Below are 19,806 nucleotides of genomic sequence, written 5' to 3'. Positions count from 1 at the left end.
TGATTTATTAATTACCAGTAATACCAAGAGCTTTTATCTTGCTAAGAAACATTATCAAATGCCTGTTGAAATCAAAAAAAACACATTACAACTGGGCTTTCACTATGAGTTACATCTTCAAAAGACTCTACTCCATTTATAAAACATGATTTCTCTTTCATAAAATCATATTAAATCTTTCTTTCTGTAATATGTTTCTAAATATTCTGCTATCAGCTCCAATTCTTTTCCAATTACCTTACCTCCTTTGGTTATGGACTCACTCACTAATGGCAGACAAATAATGAGAAACAATATACTTGTTGCTTTTTTAATGATAGTATGAAAATCTTGGTTAAACAAAAACATAATTGTACATTTGAAAAAAGATCAAATAATAAGATTCTTACTATCAGTGAAAGTTTAAGATTCTTCAGGAGGTTGTCTGGCCCTTCATGTCCGTGGCAGATGGTTTATCCATTTTCTTGCACTAGGCTTGTGGACCTCCAAGTCACATGCGTTCAAGTGCATATCCAAGTATTCACGTTCATGTGTTTTTTTCAGGAAACATATCTTCCCCTCCACCATCAGAATCCATGAAAGCTACCTTGATATTCCTCTTTGACACCATTTATTTGTTTGTTTGTTTTTGTGACTTTTACTGTACATCTTGTACTTTACTGCTGCCACAAAACAACATATTTCATGACATATGTCAGTGAAAATAAACAATTCTGTTTGTGATAATTACTAAATATGATGAGAATGCTTCCACCACAATTTCAGGAAACAATTTTGATATCCTGAAACCTTTCCAATCCCTCCACCCATTACTTTTAATCTTTACCCTGCATTTTTAACACACTTAGATACTTCCTATTTATTCTATCTGTGCCTTCCATGATTTTATATCTCTCAATTGTCACTCTACCTTCTCTTTCTCCAATGAGAACAAATCTAGTTTCTTTAGTCTTTCAAATCTCTTACTATCTCTTCTTTCAATTAGTCTTGAAGAAAGGTCTCTGCCCGAAACATCGACTGTACCTCTGCCTATAGATGCTACCTGGCCTGTTGCATTCACCAGCAATTTTTATGTGTGTTGCTTGAAATACCAGCATCTGCAGATTTCCTCCTGTTTGCGTTATTTAGTCTTTCCTCATTACTGCAATTTCTTAGATCTTTGAATGTCTTAGTGTGTTCTCCAATGCAAGTACATCTCTCCAATAATGCAGTGATCAGAGCTGTATGTAATATCCAAGCTATGCCCAACAAATACTGTACAGAGTTCTAGCATAACCTCCCTACTTATATACGCTAAGTGTCAGTCAGTAAAATAAAACACAAAAACTGCCTTATTGACCGCCTTCCCAAACTGCCCCGGTGCTGTCCTGAATTTACCTTCTTGTTTCAGTGCCATCTTTGAATAATGCTATTCAGAAGGATAATTTTAACAATTATATTCAAAAAGATTCTGAAAACATGGTACTTGTTCAGCGGATGATTGTAAAATGTAAATCTATGTCAGATCACAAGCAGTTATATCAGATGCTGAGCTCAAGTGTCTTTATGAAGGGCTTTGAATTGAAACAGTTCATACCCTTCAATAACAGAAGAGAAAATGCTTGGCAAGAAAGCATAAATAAAATTAATCATTTATCTCCCAGAGCAGCCAAGTACAGGAAAGCTTGCAAAATTATTCCATCATAGAGGAATACTACTCATGTGCCAGAAACAGACTAACATTTCTTGGATCCAGGAGCCATGAGCAAATTGAAATGTTTTTAATGGTCTTCTTCATTGAAAGCAAAATTATTGTAATACACTAATGAACTCCCTTCTTGTTGTAAATTTGGCAGCCCATTATGTAGTTATAACTATTATTATAGCATAGTTAATTTAAATAACACCTTATCTTTCACTGGATGACTAACTATAATAAGAGCACACCAATAAATCAATACTTTTATTAGTTCATGCTACCTTTTCTAAATGCTGCATATTACATCTCGTTATGATCAAAGGGAACATCAGCATAATAGCTATAAAAACTGTCTGTATATTATTTTATAAAATATACATGGACAGTCCACATCCTGGTATAAACCAAATGCGCTGTCCACAGTGATTTTTTTTGTCTTATGTCATGCAAAGTCCCAGGATAAAGCCTGACAGCTTTGATGTGACAGACTAAATGTAAGTTATGAATGTTCAACAACAAAACTAGCCAAGAATGCCAAAGTAATAGGAAAATACATATACAATAATAAATATGTCACTAAATAAATTTAATATACCATCCTTTACTGGTACAAACAATGCTTTAGGGTTTATACATTGTATCTATGACCTTCACAACTCTTGTTATCTTCACATGTAGTGGAGCTGCATAATCCCAGTACAACTGCTTTGTTTTCCATTGTTCTACTGCAACAAATTCCTTTGCTTGAATTTATTTCATCCTTACAGTACAAAGTGCATTTATTACCAAAGTGTGTGTACTATTTATCAAACCTATTAAGAAAGGCTGGTAAGCACACAATGTGAAAATCATGCAAACAATAAAAAATAAACAAATAACACTCAGAAGTTAAGTTCACGAAAGTGAGTCTATAGCCATGAAGCCAGTTCATTGCTACAGCCAGCCCAGGAACCCATAGGTTGCAGGCTGCTGCACCAGTTCAGCTCAGAGACAAGTAAACCTTGTGGAACGTCGAATTGAACAGTGGCCTGTCCCTTGCCTCCGGCCCTGACACCCCAACCTTTTCAATCTGGCCCTATGCTTAAATTGGCTAAACATCGGCTTGTTCCTTATTCACTGCCACATTTTAACATACATGTTTTAATATACCTTTAATTCAGTAAAGCAATGCTCAGCTGCATCTGAGATAACTTATCCTCACAATGGAAGAGACTAATGCCTATTTTAGACATTAATCAGGCATGTACGGCTCAAATGATTCAAATTCATTCAGCAACAGCCTGAATGTGTGGTGATTGGCACCGGCCCACTTTAAACTTGGCACTGAGCTTATTTCACACAAAGTATTTTGATTTCTGTCCTTCATGCCCTTTGTAAAATGCAATAGACATCACAATTTTAACCATGACTTGAGTCCAGAAACAACCTAAGAGTTAATCCAAAAAATCTAATTACTTTCAGTAATAACTGCATGCTTGCAGTTGGAGCTAAAGTAGCAGAGACTTAGGTGTTGCTTCAAATGTGTTCATTTCAGGCTGTCTCTTACTGAGGTTGTTTCATGAGGATTTATTTTACACCTGATTTGCAGTGAAAGAAAATGAACATATTTCATTTATTATTCATGTGATCCTGCTATGCAAAATATGGTCATGCCATCTCTCTGGCACAAATACTGGCTCATGCAAAATCATCCATTTTAAGACAAGCACAGTTACATATAGTTGCCTTCCATTCTTTTACACTTGCTGCTATTTCAGCAGCTCAGCGAGTTCATCAGTCCTGATAGGTTCTCAACAAAACAAGAATTTTATCTTTTATCCTTTTTATTTCATGATTTGTTGCTGCTTTTTAAATGTTGTTCTTAATCAACTTACACATGTTGATTTTGGAAGCAATGGCAAAGCTAATTACATGTGATTATTAAAGGATGTTTTAATTACAAACTTACCAACAGAACTACAAAACAAGGACAAGGCAATGTCAACATGCAGAGCTGAGATGCTTCAAAAGGCTCAAGACTTTTTGGTAAATTAACTTAAAATCTCATCTGCTTTGAATGTTTGAGCACACTTAATAATAGTAAAAATTAATAACACATAATTTGAAGAAGCATCCATATACATTTAATCTATAAATAAACATCAAGAGATTGGTTCTGAAAAATGATGTCTTACCATTGAGTGTAATTACATTTATTACCAAATGGGAAGAGTGTATTATATGTTTTAGGCTGGCTGAATCTATGAGCCTAATTTGTTTGTTGATCAAGTACATCCTACGCTTCCTCAACATTGGCTCACTGTAAATACATTACTACATCTTCTACCCTCTATGAGACTCAGCTGGTCTAAACACTTTTGCCTGTATCTTAACTCACACCTATTCATTGCTGAGCTGATGGTCCACTTCTGTTGCTGATCGATAAATGTCTCAGATGTAAGATTCTTAATCTTGTGCTCAGATTTACTCAAAGCCTACCTTGCCGCCATCTACAACACACAGTCCTGGAGCTCTGTGTTTTTTTTCTAGTTCTATCTTTTCTTAACTACTCCCCTCCAATGGTGCCTTTGTCTTCAATTACCTAAGCCAAAAGGTTTAAATGTTCTCCCTAAATCTCATGATTCTTCCTATTCCTCCATTCTCACCACACCCCTTAAAACTGTCCCATTTGATTAAGATAGTATCCAATGGAAATATATTGTCTTAATACTCCTCCTGAAATGTAGAACCTTTCATACAAACACATTATTTTCAAATTTCAGGGATAATTTCATTAGCATCCGACTCTTTATGCACAGCAGGGATATTTCTGTAATTTGCTTATAAGGTTATAATAGTCATGAAAAGACTACCTTTCATTTCCCATTCAGATTTGCCATTGAGGTGTGGTAGAGGCCCAGCGTGTGGTAGAGGATCTATTGTAACCTTCCTGGAGAAAGATTCTCCCATGGTGAAGGCAGAGAGGAGATTCCTGAATTTTGTACAGTACTGACAAAGGGACAATATTGAGAGACTTCCAGGAAAAATAAACATAACATTACTCTAAAGCTGAATGTAAAACTCTGTCTAAATTAGGACTGAAAAAATCTTAAATAAAGTCAGTTGTATAGATAATGAAAATATGGTTGGCTGAAGTGGATTACAAAATTAGGTTAAAATGTAGAGTATGTCAGCCACAGTCATTTGAGGATATATTTTATATTTATCAAGAAATCAGTAGAAATAAAGTTCCTATGAGGAAAAGGACCCATTTTGTGGATAATTAAAGAAGTTAAAGGCAGTAATTTTCAGGATAGCAAACACTAGCTTATGGGATGCCACAGCAATTAGTGCCCAGGACTCCAGCTATTTATAGCATTTATTAATGATTCAGAAACAAGCATGTATATTACAGTATAACAATGTCTGTTGACAATACAAAGTTCAGTGGAAAGATTAATTGCGAAGGAAATAAAAAGAATCTGCAAAGGAATATGAACAGATTAAGTAAGTGGTAAAACTATGACAGATGAATTATTCTGTGGACAATTGGAAAGTTAGTAAGCAGAAGAGGGTAAACCATAATAATTCAAATGTTTTGAGAGTATTTAAGGCTATTTTTTCAGAGAGTCATTCATGGACGTGTGCAAGAATTAACAGAAGGTAATATACGGCAGGTGTACAATTAATTTGGACATCAAATAAGATGCTAGTTTTTAGGACCATGGGTATGAAACTAAAAATAGATAAATTTTGGAAGAGTTTTCTAGGGCTATGCTGACACCTGGCATAATGGGTTGTGTCTTTGGTCCCTTTCTTCAAGGAAGAGTAGACTTGTTTTGGTGAAAGTGTTCACACTAGTAACCTGCCGCTAATGTAGAACCACAAAAAATAAAAATGTTTATGAGTGCACACGAGATTCTCAAGTAACTGCCCTGATAACTTCATCCTGGTACAGTCCACCCTTTCTGATCTTGAAGCAACCTCTGCCTTGAAGCAGAGTCATCATTTATCTGTTTAAAGAAAAATTATTTTTAACGTGGTCTAAGGCATCTCTCTAATTCTTCAGGATTGCAGCCCAGAATGAGCGTATTATCAGACAGTGAACTAAATGATCTATTGGGCCTTTGGGTCACACCAGGAGAGTCTCCAGGTGTGGAGGAATTTTCAAGCATCAAAGGGTTAAAATGGTCAAAATGGGATAAATGCTTAAAGCCTATGAAAGGCAAGAGTGGGAGGAAACTGAACGCACCAGACTGTCCCTGTTTTTGTAATTCTTTATCACATATTAGCATATTTCTGTGAAAGTGGCTTCCTTATCATGATTAAAGGGCAACAGAAAGTATTGTGTGTCTGCACAGAGGTCATGTATCAAGATTGACTGTGAATGTTGTCCTTAAACCTCAAGGCCTGCATCCTACTGTTTCATCAATGGAATGTGCTGTGATCATGAGTACGTGAACAGCTGATAACTAACTGATACCCCCTGCTTGTAGTGCTTACTGATATGTACTCAACTGTATAAATGAAGCTGTACTTGAAGTTGTTTTCGGAACTCTGATACTCCGCTCTTAGGGAAGAGTTCTCCATGATATCACAAATAAAGATTGGTTGAAGCGATCTCCTCCCTGTCTGAGTGCAGTTCCTAATATTTCTCCGACACCAGGACAGTTGTGGTGGAATGTGCTTTGAGCAAGGGTTGGCTCTCAGGAGAATTCCAAGAGGATGATGATGAAGAGAAAGTTGTCGAGGCGGATTAAAAGGTGATGCAGGTAATGCACTAACAATTGATATTCCCAGTTTGTTAGAATGTTTGTTTACTTTACCTCAGTCTTGACATATTATAACAACATGCAAAGGCCACTACTGATTCCCGATCCCTGCCATATGAATATCAAAGCAAGTTTGAAAGCACCTGAGCCTCCAATTCAGTTTCCATTCATATCACTCTTTGTTAGCATCACACGTTGGCCAGCTGCCAGCCAGCAAGCAAGAGGGGCAAGATGGAAAAGTGATGCAGAAAGGTTATAATTTATGATTGAAATATAAAACAGAAGCAAGGTTCTAACAAAGTTAAACATACATAGATAAATACCTCATGAAACTCTATAGTTACCAATTCCTTTTGACAACCTCAGCACAGTGTTACCCAGGCGCCTTCAGCAGAGGAGGAGACAAAAGCTAGGATTTATGTTCTGAATTTTGAAATACTCTTAAACCATGTCCTTTGGGTTTTGCAGATTTTGTTTTTAAAATAGATTGAATAAATTGTTTGGCACAATAACAAGGGAAGTTTTCCAATGTTCAAATTTCCTTCATCTCTATTGTCTTATAATTGAAAATACCAAAGAAATTCAGGCCAAAATACTTGCTTTCATCAATAATACATTACTATAATCATTATTGTTGTCAATATAGCACTTAATATAAATAAATTACTATGATGATTATCTTTTTCATCATGGTATAATTTTTTCAAAGGTACATTTATTACCAACTCTTATAAAGGCCTTCTTTGCACTGTTTTTGTCGACTGAAGAATTTTTTAAATTATTGGCTCATGTTGGCATGTCTGTATATTTTAAGGTCCCTAATGACTCTGAATATGATCTATATTTCAAGGAGGAAGCAATGAAAAATATACAACTGTAAAATTGATCTATCTTTTCATGCTGAATCTAATCTGCTTACAGCAATACCTGAATTATTTATACATCCTAAGCCATAAGTGTACCAATGTTCTTCTACCAAACTTCTTTGACCATTGACAGTACCACATTATAGTTACTGAAGTCTAATATGCAACAACCTTTTGAGGAAGAAAGGTCTTGGTCAGAAACGTCGAATGTTTATTCATTTCCATAGATGCTGCCTGAGCTGCTGAGTTCCTGTAGCACTGAGGATGTGTGTTGCATTGAGGATACTCAATCGCAAGGTGACATCAGTAAGATGGCAGTAAAAGCACCGTCGAGGAATTGGCTGGGTTCTCATAAGGGGATAGCAGCATTGCTTTAGGCAATAGATATTTAGTGACTAGACATGACAAATGGAACAGCAAAAACATAATGGGGGAACTGCAGTGGAAGGGATGGAGTAAGAATAACTTTGAAGGTAAATGCTTCATGTTATTTCTAACTGACGTCAGGAATAAAAAGAAGCGGATTGCTAAATAGTCTGCTGTGTTATTCTGACTACAGGAATATGGAAACTGAAGAGTCTAAATTAAAAGGAAAAATCTTATGCAGAGAAGACATGAGAACATTCGGTCAATTAAAATCATTGGAAATTAAAGGCATTTTCTAATTCATAAGTAAACACACCTCATTACCAATGTTATTCCGGGATTGAGAGGCTTGTCATATGTGGGACTCTACTCACACACATTCAGAAGAATGGCAGAAGACCTCATTGAGACATATTGAATGTTGAAAGGCCTCAATAGAGTGGATGTGGAGAGAATGTTTGCTATGGTGAGAGAGTGTAAGACCAGAGGACACAGACTCAGGATAGAGATAAATCCTTTGAGAAGAGAGTTGAGTAAGAATTTCATTCAGAAGGGAGTGGTAAATCTGTGGAATTTGTTTCCCCAGGTGGCTGTGGAGCCCAAGACATTAGGTATATTTAAGGCAGAGGTTGATAAATTCTTGATTACTCAGGGCATGAAGGGATATAGGAAGAAGACAAGAAATTGGGGCTGAGAGGAAAATGGATCAGCGATGATGAAATGACAAAGCAGACTCAATGGGCCAAATGGCCTACATGGTCTATGGCTTAACAAACCACTATTTTTGACTTATCTGAGACCAATTACTCACATCAGAAACTAGTTACTCAGATGACACTGAAGAAATATGGTACTGGCTAGCCAGTAAGAAGAGTACCGTCCAGGTATCCAATCAAGAAATCCTAATATAGCTCAACATGTGTCCACATAAAGTTCATAGTACAGTTAAGGAGTGGGAGGTATGAACATTGGTACTGCAGTCAGAGGAGGAGTTGACTGTTCATTCAAACAGTATGAAGTGTGCTTGGGCAAACTGACTATTTGATGAACACTTATACCTAGCAACTAGCAGACAAACAAGGGATTTGTTAATGGAATAGTTTAAGTGATCTGAAAGTAGGATTATTTAATTAATTTTAATTGCACATTGTCTGAATGAAGTTGCCATTAAGGGATCTTGACTCTCTGAGCAGTTGCAAATTGCCAAGTTTATAAGAGACAGAATGGTTGTAAACTTTCCTATATTTTCCTCAACTGTGGCATTGAATAAAAGTGCAAGTGGTTGTGCAAAAATTATACACACTTGTTAGGAACAACTTGAATGTTGAGTACAGTTGCATTTACCACATTGTAGGGAAATGTTATTACAGTGGAAATGGTGTGGAGGATATTTACAGAGATGCTGCCAGGGCAAGAAAAGTCTAGCTCTGAGCAAAGTTTTCAAAGCATAGTTCAAGCACTGAAAGTTGGAATTAATCAGGTTAGCACTTTTTTCAGGTGGAATAAACACCAACTGAATAGGTTTCAGTTGTGCTCTTTGGAACTAAAGGAGATGAAGAGTTACTTAAATATAAAATGTTATTGTGAACTCAGATAAAGTAAAATCTCCCTTAGTTGGGGGTGTTAAAAGCTATAGGGCATCATCATCATCATTTTGTGCCATGTCATTTGATCATGGTCTATCCATGACCATAAATGTTCTTGGTAAATTTTTCTACGGAAGTGGTTTGCCATTGCCTTCTTCTGGGCAGTGACTTTGCAACACAGGTGTCCCCAGCCATCATCAATACTCTTCAGAGGTTTTCTGCCTGGTATCAGTGTTTGCATAACAAGGATGTGATATGCACCAGCTGCTCATATGACCATCCACCACCTGGTCTCATGGCTTCACAAAACCCTGACTGGGGGCTAAGCAGGTGCTACGTCTTGCCTAAGGGTGACCTACAGGCGAGCAGAGGGAAGCAGCATCTTACACCTTCCTTGGTAGAGACGTATCCCCACACCACCACCTGAAGGGACATTAAGTTAAAATAATAAATGGAAGGACTAGATGGGAATCCTATTTCACCCACAAGGTGGCAAGGTCTGCAACTCACTGCTAAAAGTATTTTTAATGCAGGCACTTGCATCATATTTTCAAATTGCTTGGAAATGTGCTTGAAGAGTCATTACCTGTAGGGCTATAGTTGAAGCACTGAAATTTAGAGTTAGCTGGGTTAGAATTTTCTTCAGCTAGAATAAACCTAATAAACCGAATAGCCTCATCCTGTTCATAATTTTTATTATTTTCTATGATCATCCATGATGCGCTCACTTAATGTCAAGTGGAATCAAGGCCACTTTATTCAGAATCTGTAAGGAAGAAGAGAATCCACTGACATCAACTTCACAAAATGACACTGAGGAGAAACAGAGAGATCAGGATCTGCTATGAGGCATCACAGCCAAAAACTCCCTTGTAGAAGGACAGTAACATTTTTGGCAAGATGGAAAGTAAAGTGATATGGAAAGGACTTGGGTGGTAAGATTTGGACATTGCTAAAATGTGTTGATAGTATAAGACCATAAGATATGGGAGCAGAATTAGGCCATTTAGCCCATCCAGTCTGCTCCACCATCCCACCATGGCTGATCCTGGACCCACTCAACCCCATCCATCTGCCTTCTCCCCATTTCCTTTGATGCCCTGACCAATCAGGAAATTGTCAACTTTTGCCTTAAATAACCCCATGGATTTGGCCTCCACCACAGTCTGTGGCAGAGCATTCCACAGATTCACTACTCTGGCTAAAAAAAAAAATCCTCCTTACCTCTGTTCTATTTTGAGGCTGTGGCCTCTAGTTCTCGATACTCCCACTATTGGAAACTTCTTCTCCACATCCACCCGATATAGTCCTTTCAACATTGGGTAAGTTTCAATGAGATCCTCTCACATTCTTCTAAATTCCAGTGAGTACAGGCCCAAAGCTGCCAAGAAAGGGAGTTTGTGGAATGCCTCAGAGATGGATTCTTAGAGCAGCTTGTATTAGAGCCTACCAGGGAGAAGGCAGTTCTGGATTTAGTGTTGTGTAATGAGCCAGATTTGATATAGGATCTCGAGGTAGAGGAGCCATTAGGAGGTAGTGACCAAAATATGATAAGTTTTAATCTACAATTTGAGAGGGAGAAGCGAAGATCAGAAGTATCAGTATTACAGATGAACAAAGGGGACTATGAACACATGAGGGAGGAGCTAGCAAAAGTTGACTGGAAAGACACCCTAGCAGGGATGACAGTGGAACAACAATGGCAGGTATTTCTGGGAATAATACAGAAGGTTTGGGATCAGTTCATTCCAAAGAGGAAGAATGGTTCTAATGGGAGTAAGGGGCGACCGTGGATGACAAGGGAAGTCAAGGACAGTATAAAAATAAAAGAGAGGAAGTATAACAGAGCAAGGATAAGTGGGAAGCCAGAGGATTGGGAGACTTTTAAGGAACAACAGAAGATAACTAAAAATGCAATACGGGGGGAAAAGATGAGGTACAAAGGTAAGCTAGCCAAAAATATAAAGGAGGATAGTAAAAGCTTCTTTAGGTATGTGAAGAGGAAAAAATTACTTAAGACTAAAGTTGGGCCCTTGAAGACAGAAACGGGTGAAATTATTATGGGGAACAAGGAAATGGCAGACGAGCTGAACAGGTACTTTGGATCTGTCTTCACTAGGGAAGACACAAACAATCTCCAAGATGTAATAATGGTCAGAGGACCTAGGGTAACAGAGGAACTGAAGGAAATTCGCATTAGGCACAAAATGGTGTTGGGTAAACTGATGCGACTGAAGGTTGATAAATCCCCAGGGCCTGATGGTCTGCATCCCAGGGTACATAAGAGGTGGCTCTAGAAATCGTGGGTGCATTGGTAATCATTTTCCAATGTTCTATAGATTCAGGATCAGTTCCTGTGGATTGGAGGGTAGCTAATGTTATCCCACTTTTTAAGAAAGGAGGGAGAGAGAAAACAGGCAATTATAGACTAGTTAGTCTGACATCAGTGGTGGGAAAGATGCTGGAATCAATTATAAAAGATGTAATAGCGGCATATTTGGATAGCAGTGGCAGGATAGGTCAGAGTCAGCATAGATTTATGAAGGGGAAATCATGCTTGACTAATCTTCTGGAACTTTTTGAGAATGTAACTATGAAAATGGACATGGGAAAGCCAGTGGATGTAGTGTACCTGGACTTTCAGAAAGCTTTTGATAAGGTCTCACATAGGAAGTTAGTGTGCAAAATTAGAGCAAATAGTATTGGGGGTGGGTACTGACATGGATAGAAAATTGGTTGGCAGACAGGAAACAAAGAGTAGGGATTAATGGGTCCTTTTCAGAATGGCAGGCTGTGACTAGTGGGGTACCACAAGGCTCGATGCTGGGACCGCAGCTATTTACAATATACATTAATGATTTAGATGAAGGGATTAAAAGTAACATTAGCAAATTTGCAGATGACACAAAGCTGGGTGGCAGTGTGAAATGTGAGGAGGATGTGATGAGAATGCGGGGTTACTTGGACAGGTTGGGTGAGTGGGCAGATGCATGGCAGATGCAGTTTAATGTGGATAACTGTGAGGTTATCCACTTTGGTGGCAAGAACAGGAAGGCAGATTACTATCTGAATGGTGTCAAGTTAGGAAAAGGGGAAGTACAACGAGATCTAGGTGTCCTTGTTCACCAGTCACTGAAAGTAAGCATGCAGGTACAGCAGGCAGTGAAGAAAGCTAATGGAATGCTGGTCTTCATAACAAGGGGAATTGAGTATAGCAGCAAAGAGGTCCTTCTGCAGTTGTAAAGGGCCTTGGTGAGACCACACCTGGAATATTGTGTACAGTTTTCGTCTCCAAATTTGAGGAAGGACAATCTAGCTATTGAGGGAGTGCAGCGTAAGGTCACGGGGTTAATTCCTGGGATGGCGGGACTGTCAGATGTTGAAAGATTGGAGCGACTGGGGTTGTATACACTGGAATTTAGAAGGATGAGAGGGGATCTGATTGAAACATATAAGATTATTAAGGGATTGGACACGCTGGAGGCAGGAACCATGTTCCCAATGTTGGGGGAGTCCAGGACCAGAGGCCACAGTTTAAGAATAAGGAGTAGACAATTTAGAACGGAGTTGAGGAAAACCTTTTTCACACAGAGGGTTGTGCTTCTGTGGAATGCTCTGCCTCAGAAGGCAGTGGAGGCAAATTCTCTGAATTCTTTCAAAAAAAGAGTTAGATAGAACTCTTAAAGATAGCGGAGTGAAGGGATATGGGGAAATGGCAAGAAAAGGGTACTGATTGTGAATGATCAGCCATGATCACAGTGAATGGTGGTGCTGGCTCAAAGGGCTGAATGGCCTACTCCTGCACCTGTTGACTATTGTCTAACACTCTTCAAATGTTAACCTCTTCATTCCCAGAATCATCCTCATGAACCTCCTCTGGACTCTCTCCAATGACAATGTATAAGAATCTTTCAACTTGTTAAACATAAGCATGATTTGTGTAGTGTTTAGACATGAGGGCAAACAAGGTAAAACAGTCGATTCAGTATGCCTTGGTAATTATGGCAAAAATCATCATCTGAACCAAAGTGTTTAGTAGTTTTATTTCATGGCCTTAAATATTTGATTTTCTTAATCCTCCACCAATTACTTTAATTTTGAAAATAAAAGCTTCCTTACAAAACAAAATTCATAAGGTCACCTTTTCACTGTTATCTTAGGACAAAGCCATTTAAATTTCAAAGACCCCGATCAACCAAAAACCTTAAGCTTACTTAGAGTAGCCAATTTGTATGCAAAACAATGAGCACAATGAAAGCACGAAGCCAATGGAAACTGGGGAGTTTAAAGTATGGACAACACTGAAAAAAAGGCATTGTAGCAAAAACTCCAAACATTGAGCTTTGATTTACATGGTATGCTGTTGGCAGTTACAGATAAACTGAACATTGAGTGGGTGGTAAGTTTTTCTGTTGATGTAACAGACTAAATTGTTAAAGAAAGTATTCATGGTGCCATCCAAATCTCTTTATACTCGGTGAAATCCTGTCATATAATCAAGTTCATCTTGAGCTGATGACAACCATCCACTGAGAGGATGATGAACCAGTTCGCTTGAGCAAACAATACATTTATTACTTGCTTGATATATGTGTGCACAACTAACAGTATAGTTTCACCTCAATCATCCTGAAATGAATCCCTATCAATAAAATCACAATACATTGCTAACCTTGGCAACTAATAACAGTATGATGTCTGTACTCAAACTTATCAGCATGCCAGCTTTCAGAATGCAGCACCACTCTTCGATCACATCTATTACAATGAAGAGTGAGGTGAACACAAAGAGCATGCAAAAGGATAGCAAGAAGAGAGAGGGCAAAAAAGGTGGCAGATGGAGCTTTATGTGGGAAGATGTGAAATCTTCAAAGCAGCAAAGGAGTTTAGAAAAATAATGAGTGATGCCATCGAAATGCATATAATCTATAGAGGATCTGACTGATACTGTGAGTCTACTTCACCTTACTGCAAAATATAAAATATCCAAGCATGAAAAAAAATGATTCGGTATTGAGGTGAGGTGAAATTGCCTCACTCTAAGGGTCATGAATCTTTGAAGTTCTCTACCACATGGGTCTGGAAGTTCTTTCATTGACTGTATTCCAATCTGACATTGCTGCTCTTTATGTCAAGAAGGGAATCAAAAGATCAAATGGAAATCTTAGAAAGATCCATTAACTTAGTGAGTGGCCGAACAGGAATGAGCATTTGAATGAGTTTATCCTGGTCTTATTTATTATAAAAGTGCAACGGATATTGCAATAGAAAAAACAGCTAAATATTTAAAGGACATCAATATTTGAAATTACTCTTGTTGTCTGCTTACAGTTAATACTGCATGATATGAACCAACATATGCTGTTTTCTTACTGTCAATCATTATACACATTCCTTATATTTCAGTGTATATTAATATTGATTTATTTAGGGACCACATAGGACAAAAAGAAACAGATGACTAGTTGGCTAAGCTGTGCAGAAGGCCGACAACCGACCTCTTCAGAACCTAATGCATGGCACATCTGCTTCAGGGCATAAAGACAAAATAAACAGAAGAGTGGGCTAATTGATCCTTCAAGTCTTCTGCCACTTTCACAATCTTCTCCAAATGTTGATTCCCTCACAGTTTAGATGCCTGTTAATCTTCATCTTGAGTAGATTAATTGACTGCTTCCTCACCTTTTTTGAAGTTAAGAATTCTAATGATTAAAGACTTTCTAAAGAAGAAAAAGAGAGAAGTTGAAGCCCAACATCAACTAGTGTCTGGGGTTAGGGGACTGTGTGTGTGTATGGGTGGGAGAGAGGAATAGGCAGGTCTGTGGGTGAAAATGCTTTTTTATTGAGAGGTCAAATGAGAATGACCAGACTGGTTTAAGCTGACAGGAAGGTGACAGTAATTCAAATAACCACACGTTACAACAGTGGTGTGTAGAAGATTATCTCTGAATACACAACATATCGAACCTTGAAGGGATGGACTACGGCAGTTGAAGACCATGAACATACACTCAGTGGCCACTTTATTAGTGGGTATCTAATAAAGTGGCCACTAAATGTCAGCTCAAGTAACCTCAAGAAGTTTGACATCATCAAGGACAAAGAGCCCACTAGATTAACAAACCATCAAATATCATAAACACTTGTTTTCTCCCCAAACCCAGCATATGACTGTTGCAATGGAGATATCTACAAAATAGACTGCAGGCACTCAGAGTTACTCTGATAGCACCTTCCACGCCATGTCCTTGAACAGCAAAGACAAGAGAATGGGAATACCACTCTTGGTGCACTTCCATCCAGAGAGCACACTAGATTAGATTAGATTATGAGGACACGCAGTCCTCCTTTATTGTCATTTAGTAATGCATGCATTAAGAAATGATAACAATGTTCCTCTAGAATGGTATCACAGAAACACAAGACAAACCAAGACTGAAAAAATTATAACATATAGTTACAACAGTGCAAACCAATACCATAATTTGATAAAGAACAGAGGGAGAGAGAAACCAGGGAATTATAGATCGGTTAGCCTAACATCGGTGGTGGGGAAACGGCTGGAGTCAGTTATCAAAGATGTGATAACAGCACATTTGGAAAGCGGTGAAATCATTGGACAAAGTCAGCATGGATTTGTGAAAGGAAAATCATGTCTGACGAATCTCAGAATTTTTTGAGGATGTAACTAGTAGAGTGGATGGGGAGAACCAGTGGATGTGGTATATTTGGATTTTCAAAAGGCTTTTGACAAGGTCCCACACAGGAGATTAGTGTGCAAACTTAAAGCACACGGTATTGGGGGTAAGGTATTGATGTGGATAGAGAATTGGTTAGCAGACAGGAAGCAAAGAGTGGGAATAAACGGGACCTTTTCAAAATGGCAGGCAGTGACTAGTGGGGTACCGCAAGGCTCAGTGCTGGGACCCCAGTTGTTTACAATATATATTAATGACTTGGATGAGGGAATTAAAAGCAGCATCTCCAAGTTTGCGGATGACACGAAGCTGGGCGGCAGTGTTAGCTGTGAGGAGGATGCTAAGAGGATGCAGAGTGACTTGGATAGGTTGGGTGAGTGGGCAAATTCATGGCAGATGCAATTTAATGTGGATAAATGTGAAGTTATCCACTTTGGTGGCAAAAATAGGAAAACAGATTATTATCTGAATGGTGGCCGATTAGGAAAAGGGGAGGTGCAACGAGACCTGGGTGTCATTACACACCAGTCATTGAAAGTGGGCATGCAGGTACAGCAGGCGGTGAAAAAGGCAAATAGTATGCTGGCATTTATAGCGAGAGGATTCGAGTACAGGAGCAGGGAGGTACTACTGCAGTTGTACAAGGCCTTGGTGAGACCACACCTGGAGGAAAGACATCCTTGCCATAGAGGGAGTACAAAGAAGGTTCACCAGATTGATTCCTGGGATACCAGGACTTTCATATGAAGAAAGACTGGATGAACTGGGCTTGTACTCGTTGGAATTTAGAAGATTGAGGGGGGATCTGATTGAAACGTATAAAATCCTAAAAGGATTGGACAGGCTAGATGCAGGAAGATTGTTCCCGATGTTGGGGAAGTCCAGAACGAGGGGTCACAGTCTGAGGATAAGGGGGAAGCCTTTTAGGACTGAGATTAGGAAAAACTTCTTCACACAGAGAGTGGTGAATCTGTGGAATTCTCTGCCACAGGAAACAGTTGAGGCCAGTTCATTGGCTATATTTAAGAGGGAATTAGATATGGCCCTTGTGGCTACAGGGATCAGAGGGTATGGAGGGAAGGCTGGTGCAGGGTTCTGAGTTGGATGATCAGCCATGATCATAATAAATGGCGGTGCAGGCTCGAAGGGCTGAATGGCCTACTCCTGCACCTATTTTCTATGTTTCTAGACCATGGACACAGTAAAAAAAGTCTCAAAGTTTCTCGAAAGTCCCATCATCTCACGCAGACGGTAGAAGGAAGAAAAACTCTCTCTGCCATGAGCTTCCAGCGCCACAAATTTGCCGATACAACACCCTGGAAGCACCCGACCACATCTGACTCTTGAGTCCGTCTGAAAACTTCGAGCCTCCGACCAGCCCTCCGACACCGAGCACTGAGCACCATCTCTGCTGAGCGCTTCAACTCCGGCCCCGGCCGCCAGGGAATAGGCAAAGCCAAGGAATTGGGGCCATCCCCTCCGGAGATTCTCGATCACACAGTAGCAGCGGCAGCGAAGCGGGCATTTCAGAAGTTTCTCCAGATTTCCTCCGTGCCTCTCACATCTGTCTCCATCAAATCAGGATTGTGCACGGTACCTACTTAAAAATACCATATCATTTCGGAGCGGCTACGTGCGCTGCGTTGCGCCATCTTCTCCTCCCCTAGTTGCTAATTTGTTAAGATGTTGCTGGTCCTTAACCAGTGTTCGGTCCAAACTTTAAAAATGGCATTCAACAGATTGACTGTAGCAATTTAATCTAGGGGCTCAACACAATGTCCTCAAAGTGTAGTTGGAGAAAAAATGTCAAATATTACAATAGGCTATGAGCAGACAGATACTGAGAAATGCAGAACAAGAGCATAGTGAAAAAAGATTTTGTAATCAACGCTTGATCAGAATCAGGAGAGAAAATAAAGTTGTGCCAACACAAAGCTGGTCATAGAACTATTAAATAAGAATGCTCTGGATATATACCAGCTAAATAGATCAACTAGTTGAGTGGTGTCGCAACAACCTTGCAATCAATGTAAGACCAAAGGAATATTTTGTGGACTTTAGAAAAGATAAGACAAGGGCACAGACACCAGTTCTCATAGGGGGATTAGAAGTGGAAAGGGTGAGAAATTTCAAGTTTCTGCTGTCACTACCTCTGAGGATCTACCCAAGGTTCAACATATTAATGCAACTACAAAGAAGGCATGACAGTGGCTATATCTCATTAGGAGTTTGAGAAAATTTAGTATGCTGTTATGTAACTGGCAACAATGAATATTAATCGAGACAGGTTTTATGAAAACAACCATTTATTAAACACATATAAGCGATAAGGGAAAAACAACAAAGGAAAACTTTGACCGGAGGTTAAACAGGTACGCAGCCGTTCATCAACTCCACTCTGCTCTGGTTCTTAAAGCGTTAAATGCGGAAACAGTTCTTAAAGCGATACAGTCAGATATAGTTCTTAAAGCGATAACTTCGAAAGTCCAACAGAGTTACACATTCAATCGGGAGAGACTTCTCTGAGAACGATTTCTTCACCGACGCACCTTTACTGCCGGTTCTGTCCACAGGGTTCCCGATGCCGAAAATAAACAGTTTAAATCAACTGACCTTAAATTCCTTTAGCGAGAGAGAGCCTTTTTGCATGAACTCATTGCCCTGTTACAAGAGTTATCTCAATGCAGCTTCTCTTCAACGAAGACTCAATAAGGTTGATCCTTTATTAAACTACCAAATGATGCTGACTTCTCTCGATCCTTCACTTCGACGAATTCTTCAGTCTCCCTTCAAAACTGTCGGAATTGAGTAAATTCCAGCCACAAATTTCCAGTCCAAAGGCAATATCTTGTAAGAGAACGCATCTTCCGTTTTAAAAATGAAACTGCGTCACAAAAACAAACACGCAACAGAAACGAGGCACAACACGTTCTATCTAGAAATCTACAAACTCAAAAACCCGCTGCGTTACCTGAGTCGATCCTTATATAGTCACAGGGCACATGTCATCACGTGACCTCACACCGGCGGGAAAATCATATCAGGTGACCTCCAAAAGACTATTACATCATTCTCACAAAAAAAAACAGATTTCCTTGAGCATGTAACAATGCTGTCAGAAATACTTGCAAATATCTTCAGTTGTACTATGGAGAACATTCTAACTGGCTGCATCACCGACCGGTAATTGGGAGTGGGGACTACTAAACAGGATTGAAGTAAGCTGCAGAGAGTTGTAAACTAAGTCAGGTCCATCATGGGCACGAGCTTCCATGGTATTCAGGACATCTTCAAGGAGTGATGCCTCAAAAAGGCAGCATCCATCATTAAGGACCCCTGTAACCCAGGACATGCCCTGTTCCCATCAGGAGGGATGTGCGTTGTTCTGAAGGCACTCTGACTAGTTGCCTTGCCGTCTGGTATTGGGGGGTTGGGGGGAACAACTGCACAAGATTGAAGTAAGTTGCAGAAACGTGTAGAGTTAGTCAGCTCCAACATGGGAACTAGCCTCCGTAGTATCCAAGACATCTTCAAGGAGCGGTGCCTTAGGAAGGTGGCGTCCATCATTAAGGACCCCCACCACACAGAACATGTCCTCTTCCCATTTTTACCGTCAGGAAGTTGGACAGAAACCTAAAGGCACACACTCAGCGATTCAGGAACAGCTTCTTCCCCTCTGCCATCTGATTTCTGAATGGACATTGAACACATGAATACTACCTCAATATGTTTTTATTTTTTATGTTTGCATGACTTATTTAATTTAACTATTTAATGTATATATACTTACTGTAACTTAATTTTTTTCTCTATTATGATGATTTACATGTACTGCTGCCTCAAAATTGATAAATTTCATGT

This window comes from Mobula birostris, chromosome 10 (genome assembly GCF_030028105.1).
Source record: "Mobula birostris isolate sMobBir1 chromosome 10, sMobBir1.hap1, whole genome shotgun sequence".
NCBI classification, from domain to species: Eukaryota; Metazoa; Chordata; class Chondrichthyes; order Myliobatiformes; family Myliobatidae; genus Mobula; species Mobula birostris.
This window is presented reverse-complemented; position numbering follows the sequence as displayed.